We start from the raw sequence: 9367 nt of genomic DNA on the forward strand, positions 1-9367 counted from the left end.
TGCACAGGTACTGGGAGCCTCAGCTCACATGCTGTCCTACCTTTGTTGCCTTGAGGGATGAGGTCTCAGCTACCCACTCCCCAGCCGCTAGACCACCACAGTCCTCACCCCCTGGAGGTGACCTTGGTGCAGCCACAGGGAAGGTTAGCATCGGGACCCAGGCTCCCACGACAATCTGAACTTGTCCCACAAGTATCCCTGTGCCCCAGGGGTTGCAACATTAGAAGCAAATAAAAAACACTCTGTCCAGCGAATACAATGATGAAATGAGCTTAGACATGCCACAAATTCTCTTTATCCCTTCAGTCCTCGATCTGCTCTTTCTTCTTGTTACTTGGGCTGCAGGGCATATGAAGATTATTCCAGAGGTTCAAGCAGTTCTTGTAATCTCTGAAAAGACAGGGGGGATGTGAAATATCCCCACCTTAACACAGTGGATATGATTTGTCAAAGAATGTTTCATGCCCCAGACACCAACCTGTTAGCAGTGTGGCACTGTTTGATCTTGGGCACTTGTGGCATTGCCTGGCACTCAGTCTTCAGGGTCCATGACCGAGAATGCTCTTCTCAGACGCCCCTGCTCAAATCAGAGGCATGCCGGCGTCCAGAGGCCTCATATTGGACTCAGACCTAATGTGTTGGCCTCAGAGGAGGACTCGAGGAAAACAAGAGCAAAAACTACCCTCCAGCCTCATCATGTCATAAATGACCCCGTTTCATATCAGTTACAAAGCCTGGGAGGGTGGGTCCCTTAACAGCATTTCCTAAGCCCTAAGACTCTCCCAGAGAAGAATGCCTGGGGTTGGGGAAGGGAAAGATGTCCTTCGCTCACCACCCCTCAGGCACGTGGGCAACAGGAGATAGCACAGGATTGTGTGTGGAAGGTGGACAGTCAGTGATCTAACTACCCAAGGGGTTCACCTTGCCCACTGCCTAGACAGAGCCGATTCCTCAAGACAGGGGCATTGTGATGGAGAAAGAGTAATTTACACAGAGCCAGCCATGTGGGAGACTGGAGTTTTATTATTACTCCAATCAGTCTCCTGGAGCAATCAGGGAGCAGAGTTTTTAAGGACAACTTGGTGGGCAGGGAAAGCCAGTGAGCGAGGAGTGCTGATTGGTCAGGGATGAAATCACAGGGAGTCGAAGCTGTCATCTTGTGCTGAGTCAGTTCCTAGGTGGGGGCCACAAGATCAGATGAGCCAGTTTATCGATCTGGGTGGTGCCAGCTGATCCATCAAGCGCAGAGTCTGCGAAATATCTCAAGCACTGATCTCAGGAGCAGTTTAGGGAGTGTCAGAATCTTGCAGCCTCCAGCTACATGACTCCTAAATTATAATTTCTAATCTTATGGCTAATGTTAGCCCTACAGAGGCCATCTAGTCCCCAGGCAAGAAGGAGATCTACTTTGGGAAAGGGCTGTTATCATCTTTGTTTTAAACTATAAACTATAAACTGAGTTTCTCTCAAAGTTAGTTCAGCCTACGCCCAGGAATAAACAAGGATAGCTTGGAGGTTAGCGGCAAGATGGAGTGGATTAAGTTAGATCTCTTTCACTGTCTCAGTCATAATTTTCCAAAGGCAGTTTCAGTGATGTGTGGGGTGAAAAAGCAGATTGATAAAGTTCCCTTGTTGGGACTCATTTGTGAAATCAATGGCTGTAAGTGGTGAAGAAGGTTCACACTGCAAACACAGCGTTCTCATCTCAAAGCAAACTATACTTCCCAAGGAAACCGTGTATGTCAGGGCAAGCAGACAACACCATTCTGTATCAGGATGTGTCCCTCACGCCCTGAAGTGAGGCTTCTCTTAGCTTCCCCACCAGTGACGGGTAACAGCTCCTGTTCTCAGCTGCCCTGGCTGAGCTAAGCGATGAACGCTTACCTCCCTGAGGTGGCTGCCTCACCTCACACCCCTGAGCGGAGTCAGGGAAGGATCCTGCTTCCATCAAAGGACCTCTCTCCTAGCAGACAGAACTGTTGCCTCTGCCACAGCAATTTTGGCCAAACTGGGGATGTGGGGTGGGAGTTGCCCCACATTCCCCTCTCCTCTGCTTCCAAATGCCTTTGTCATACAAAGGGCAAGGGAAGCTCACACCTAGCGCTCTGACCAGAGCTGGTCAGAGATTCCCCGAGTGTCTGTCCTTACCCCAGTCTGCTCCCTGTGTCTGTGTCGTAAAGCCTGGGACTCTGGAAGGAAATGGGGAAACGGGGATAGGTAAATGTTGCCCTAAGAATGAGTCTCATTCCTCTGTTCTTGTTGGGATCCGTTCTTGGGGAGAGTGGAAATTGGGGGAAGCTTGACTGTGTCTTCATCAATAAACTGACTTACACACACAGACACACACACACACACACACACACACACACACACACACACACACCCCTCTTTCCAGTCAAGGGAAAGACAAAGGAAGAAAGGAAAAAGCTTTCTGCAGCATTTAAACAAGGGGCCTCGCTGGGCACAGTGGCTCACGTCTGTAATCCCAGCGCTTTGGGAGGCCGAAGCAGGTGGATCACTTGAGTTCAGAAGTTAGAGACCATCCTGGGCAACGTGGCACAACCCTGTCTCTACAAAAAATACAAAAATTAGCCAGGCATGGTGGTGTGTGCCTGTAGTCCCAGCTACTTGCGGGGCTGAGGCATGATGACTGCTTGAGCCCAGGGAGTTGAGGTTGTAGTGAGCCATGATCATGCCATTGCACTACAGCCTGGGTAACAGAGCAAGAACCTGTCTCAAGAAATAATAATAATTTTAATTTTAATGTTAAAAAATTAGGACAGGCGGCCGGGCGCGGTGGCTCAAGCCTGTAATCCCAGCACTTTGGGAGGCCGAGGCGGGTGGATCACGAGGTCAGGAGATCAAGACTATCCTGGCTAACATGGTGAAACCCCGTCTCTACTAAATATATAAAAAACTAGCCGGGCGTGGTGGCGGGCGCCTGTAGTCTCAGCTACTTGGGAGGCTGAGGCGGGAGAATGGCGTGAACCCGGGAGGCGGAGCTTGCAGTGAGCCGAGATCACGCCACTGCACTCCAGCCTGGGAGACACAGCGAGACTCCGTCTCAAAAAAAAAAAAAAAAAAAAATTAGGACAGGCGCGGTGACTCATGCCTGTAATCCCAGCACTTTGGGAGGCCAAGGCCGGCAGATCACAAGGTCAGGAGTTCAAGACCAGCCTGGCCAATATGGTGAAACCTCATCTCTACTAAAAAATACAAAAATTAGCCGGGCGTGGTGGCATGCACCTGTAATCCCAGCTACTCAGGAAGCTGAGGCAGGAGAATCACTTGAACCCGGGAGGCAGAGGTTGCAGTGAGCCGAGATTGTGCCACTGTACTCCAGCCTGTGTGACAGAGTGAAATTCTGTCTCAAAAAAATAATAATAAATAAAAATTTTTAAAAAAATAGAAAGAGGCCTACAATTTCATTTTGTAATGGGTACTGCAAATTATGTAGCCAGTCTTGATGCCAGTTAAATATGCGTTAGATAGATGAAATACTGAAGGAGTGGAGAGGAGAAATAGCAGAACAGAATTCTCACCTTAGCTCAATGGATAGCAACTATTCTTCCAATTGCCAAAATTCATGGAAGCATCACTGATGCCTCTTTATCTCTTACACTCAACATTCAATCCACCAGAAACTGCTGCTGGCTCTGCCAAAATAAATTGCAGCTCCTGTTTTCTCACCAACTCCACTGCTATTGCCCTGTCTTCTGCCACCCAGTGTCCCTTCTCACCTACATCATTGAAACAACCCCACTCATCCCTGCTCCCACTCATTGTGTTCTATGGTATATTCTCATCACACCAGCAGGAGCAATCCTTTTACAATGCATGTCAGATCGTTGTCACTCCTTCTTAGTATCCTGCAACTGAAGCAGGATATTTCCCTGACCTCTTTGCAGGCGGGAACTGGAGTGGGTGCTGGAATTAGCTGGCTGCTTTGGTGTTAGTTCAATGGACAGGGGCGAACTCTACTCATTAGGACTTACTGCACTCCTCACTCATGGGAGGGGGAGCATGCAGGTGAGCAGGTACAGGAGCCGGGGTGAGTACTTTTCGGGCACCAGCAGAAACAAATTCTATACTGGCCCTGCAGCAGCATCTGGCAGGGGTGCCCACAACCCCTGAAGCCCCAGAGGAAGTGTTACAGTACTCTTTTAGCACTGCTGTCCATGGATGGCTTAAGTGTTAACAGCTTAGTGGGGGGTTAGTGTGACAGACTTCAGCACCCACACTTGCGGCACCCCAGTTCTTGTCTGGCAACCAAAAGAAAAGAGGTCACACGAACCAATTTGAAGGATGGTAAATGAGGGGGATTTTATGAGGTGGCTCTCAGCGGGATGGGGAGTTGAAAAGGGAATGGGGTGGGAAGGTAATCCTCCCCCAAAGCTATACCATCAAACTGTCCCTCTGAAATCAAGACACTTCTCTCTGACATCCAGCTATAGTCTCCAACATCCAGCTGCTTCTCCTCTCTCTGCCAGCTGAGCCTGGAGTTTTTACGGGCACAGGATAGGGGGCAGGGCAGGCTGTGGGTGATTTTGAAAAAGGCAACATTTGTGCAGGAAAACAGGGATGTGTGTTCTCACTTTAGGCTGTGGTATCAGGCTTTTCAGCCAAGGACCTGCCCTCTTCTGCCCAGAATTTCCCTGTCTCCTGTCCCTATCACAATGTCTCCAAAGTACAAACTCTATTGCTTTAAACATTTTAAGTGCATTTTAACTACGTTTATAGCAGAAAAACCTGGCAAACACTACCTTACCCAAGTGAGGAAGGCTCACATCACCATGGATGATGTATGGACCTGAGGTACACCTGATACAATGTGATGAGAAGGCACCTCACCTCTGGGGTATGCCCTCCAAAACCCGCAACCTCCGTGTCATCATGAGAAAAACATCACACAGATTGAGGGACATTCTACAGGACATCCGGCCAGTATTTCTGAAGACTGTCAAAGTCATAATAAAAAATAAATAAATAAATAAATAATAAATAATAAAAAAAAAAACAAGAAAAAACTGAGCAAAACTGTCACAGACCACAGGAGATTGGGGAGAGCTAACAACTAAATGAAATGTAGTGTCTTGGATTGGATCCTGGAATAGAAAGACAGGGTAAATGGAAAAGCAGGCCAAATCCAAATAAAATCTGGAGTTTAGTTAATACTTGCTTTGAAAGCACTTACAAACACTCCTTGACTTGCCATGGTATTACGTCCTGATAAATCCAACATAGAGTGGAAATTTTTAAGTCATACCATCATAAGTTAGAAACCATCTGTATTTTATTTTATTGAGTTTATTCTTCAAATCAAGAATAGGTTTTGAGCCAGGCTTGGTGGTTCATGCCTGTAATCCTAGTGCTTTGGGAGGCCGAGGTGCGAGGATCCCTAGAGCCCAGAAGTTCAACACCAGCCCGGACTACATGGGGAGCCTCTCATTTATTTAAAAAAAAAAAAAAGGTTTTGAATTTTGTCAAAGGCTTATGAAGATAGTTATATGACTTTTTATTCTGAGGTACATTCATATGAGAATTATATATATTTTGTTCATGTCAGATGGGTAATGTGCTGATGTTGTGCCAAGGTTTAAGGGAGGCGCATCTCACACATGCACGTGAACACCCAAGCATCACGCTTAGGAGTTACTAAAGTATCTAGTATGGGAAGGATATTGATGGTTTTCCAATGTTGAATAATGCTTGAATTTTTGGAATAAATCACACTTCATCATGAGAAAAAGTGAATCTGATAAAAGCTAAAGTCCTTAAATGGTCTTCAAGGCTTTACTCTATCTCCCTGCCCTCACCCTCTCCCCCCATCCCACCTCATTACCCCTCTGGATTTGTTTGCTAGGGCTGCTATAACAACCACAAACTGTGCAGCTTGAACAAACAGAAATTTCTTACCTCATAGTTTTGGAGATCAGAAGTTCGAAACCAAAATGCAGCAGGGTTAGTTCCTTCCAAGGGCTGTAAGGGAGAGTTCTGTGCCTCTTCCCAGCTTCGGTGGTTGCTAGCAATCTTTGGTGTTCCTTGACCAGTAGAAGCATCACCCCAATCTCTGCCTTCCACTTCATGGTGCATTCTTCCTCTGTGCATTTTTCTGCGTCCCTTTTTATATGGACAGCAGTCACTGGATTAGGGTCCCCCCTCTAATAACTTTGTCTTAACTAACAACATCTGCAACGACCTCAATTCCAGATAAGGCCATCTTCTGATGTACTGGAGGTTAGAATTTTAAAATACGAATTTGCAGGGAGAAGACACTCTTCAACCCAAAACACCCTCTAACCCCTTCCACTTTGCCCCTTGTGGCTCAGCTCCAGACACTGGCCTTGCACTGCTCTTGCCTTAGGGCATTGACTCTGGCTGTTCAGTCCCTCAGAAAGGTCTTCCTTAGCTGCTCCTGCAGGTAACTCCCTCGCCTCTTCTAAGTGTTTTCTCCAACCCACCTTCTTGCTGAGGCCCATGCTGTCCCCCTTTCTGCAGCTGCACTTCCCCCAGCCTTCCTGACATCCCTTGCCCTGATCAATTTAACACACTCTTCTTTCCTCACTGTTGTCATCCCTTCCTAACATACTATACCATCTGCTTGTTATACAGGCTATTGCTTATTGTCTCTCTCCTCCGGTGCATATAAGCTTCATGAGGGCAGGGATCCGTATCTATTTTGACCACTGTATCCCATGTGCCTAGAAGACATTACACATCTCCTTGGCAAGTAGAGGATGCAATAAACAGTTGTTGAAAGTAACACAAAAGAAGAAAAGAAGGATTCTATTTCTAGAAACTGAGGACCCACCAGTGACTTGCCCTATGTTTCTCTTGTCTCCAGTCTCTGGGAAATAACACTGGAGGGAAAGTTAAGTCCACCATGGCTGTAAGAAATGACTTAGCAAAGCAGGAGACCACTAACTGTTCTGAAAACCCCTGAGATCAAGCAAGGTTGCTTTGTGGGGAGAGGCAGGGGCAGGTGCAGAATCTACTCTTGGAGGTCAGGGTCTGGAGTTGCAAGTCCAGGAGAGGGCAGCATTATCTCCAAATCAAACCAAATAACTGGAGGTGCCCAAGGAAGTAACCTATGTGAAAATTCCTCTACCCCATGGAAATGCAATTGTAAATTGCATTAGGCAGCCCACGTCTAGAACTTAACACTACCCTTTAAGGTTTGCAAACCCTTTCACATACATTCATTCTCCCCTTAAAGTCCTCCTAGATGAGAGTGTAGCATTGCTGGAGTGTGAGCTGAGTTTGCACCAAGCAATCAAACAATATCACCCATGTGGTCCCATGTTCCTCAATTTGTCACAGGCTCTAAGCACTTAACAGTCCTATCCCCATGGTCAACCCCCATTTCCAGCCCACAGACCCTTTCTCCAGAAGGTTCTCAGACTCTCTGAGTGAACCCACACTTTCAAATACAGCACATTTGGACTTACTGGCCAAGGGATTAAAAGGTATACAGAAAGCAAGTTTCAGAGAACTGAAGATTGTTTCACAGTTTTTAGGTCCTCCAGCTTGGGCTGCCATAACAAAATACCATAGGCCAGTGATTTCAACAACAGAAGTGTGTTTCTCACAGTCCTGGAGACTAGAATCCCCAGATCAGGGTGCCAGCGTGATTGGGTTATGGTGAGGGCGCCCTCCTGGCTTGCAGATGGCTGTCTGCTCAATGTGTCCTCATATGGTGGAGAGAAAGAGAGAGAGGTCTGGTCTCTTCCTGTTTTTATGAGGACACTAATTCCACACAGGGGCCCTACCCTCATAATCTATCACCTCTCCAAAGGCCCCACCTCCAAATACCATCACAATGGGGGTTAGGACTTCAACATATGAACTTGGTGAGGACACAAACATTTTGAATCCATAGCAAGCACCATGTCACAGTTTGACTGGAACGATTTCCTTCCCTGATAACACTCCCTTACATATTCATGAGTCAAGGCTCTAGCAAGTTCTAACAAACTTTTATCTGTCTTTGATACAGGTTTGCTTATTTTCTCTTACACATGGCCAGCCGTACCAAGCTCTACCTGATATGGCCCAACCTGCATAGTCAACATTCTGTCTGATGGACTCGGCTGCCAAAGTGGTATCCATGGTTGCAGTAAAAATAAACCTCACAAATGGTGACCAGGGGGCTGGAGGGTGGAAGGGTTGGAGATGAAACTGGGCAGATGGGAGACAGATGGGAAGAAGACTCTTTGTGAATAGCTTTTCATTTTTTTTTTATTTTTGAAACATGTGACATAGTTCCCATTACACATTTTCAATGTTGAAAAAATAATTTTAAAATGTTAAACAGTCGTAATTCAACCATGGTGGCAGAAGGCCTGTGGTGCACCTGAGAATCTGCTCTAAGCTCTGGCATGTGCAGTTGTATGTCTTCTGGCTGTTCTGTCTCAGTTTCCATCCACAGAGCCAAGGAAGCTTTCAGCCAATTCCAGGGAGCATCTTTCTGGGCCCTGGGTTTAGAGACCTGTGATTCTTTTTATTCCCTCTGCTCCAGATTCTTCAAATGAGCTCACCTTGGGCTCTCTTGGCCCTGTGTCTTTCCTGTCACTGGTTTGTCAACTGCCTCCACTCTGCCTCCCCTTAGCCCTTCCTGTCCTTATGGTTTCTAAATGTGATTCTAATAGCTTCACAAATGTGCTCCTCCACTTTCCTAGGCACCAAAGAAACCTTGACCCATGGGCTTTAATTTCACCCTTGCAGTGAATTCTTACTGACTTTCACTGACCACTGGAACTCACCTACTTGCCCTGAGAACACTCCCATTACCTTTCAATTAAAATAAGACCCTTGATTTATACTTTTTTATATATATATAAAATATATGTTTATAAAATATATATATAATGTATATATAATATATACACGTATATCCAGATTCCTGCTGAAATTACCTCTCCCTGTTCCAATGCCACATGTCTAGTTCAGCCTGCAGATGAGTTTCTCTGACTGCATGGGATTGGTTTCTTTGTTTAAATGAGAATTGGTTTCCAACTTTTAAAACTTGAGGCTTTTTCACATTTAAAAACATCTGGATTTATACACTCTCCTTTAAAACTGTGAAGATCTGGGCCTGGCGCCATGGCTCATGCCTGTAATCCCAACACTTTGGGAGGCAGAGGTGGGTGGATCGCCTGAGGTCAGGAGTTTGAGACCAGCCTGGCCAACATGCTGAAACCCCATCTCCACTAAAAATATGAAAATTTGCTGGATGTGGTGGCATGCACCTGTAATCCCAGCTACTCCAGAGGCTGGGACAGTTTTACATATATATAAAACCTGAACCCAGGAGGCGGAGGTTGCAGTGAGCCGAAATCACACCATTGCACTCCAGCCTGGGTGGCAA

General features: G+C 46.4%; 1 non-coding gene across 1 annotated transcript; it reads right to left on the reverse strand.

Moving 5' to 3' along the window:
• Positions 1 to 5560: 5560 nt before the first annotated feature.
• LOC114671636 (small nucleolar RNA U13) lies at positions 5561 to 5664 on the reverse strand. The gene has a single exon (XR_003721670.2). It is a non-coding gene; the product is annotated as a small nucleolar RNA U13 (small nucleolar RNA).
• Positions 5665 to 9367: the final 3703 nt, after the last annotated feature.

Source organism: Macaca mulatta, chromosome 12, assembly GCF_049350105.2.
Source record: "Macaca mulatta isolate MMU2019108-1 chromosome 12, T2T-MMU8v2.0, whole genome shotgun sequence".
NCBI classification, from domain to species: Eukaryota; Metazoa; Chordata; class Mammalia; order Primates; family Cercopithecidae; genus Macaca; species Macaca mulatta.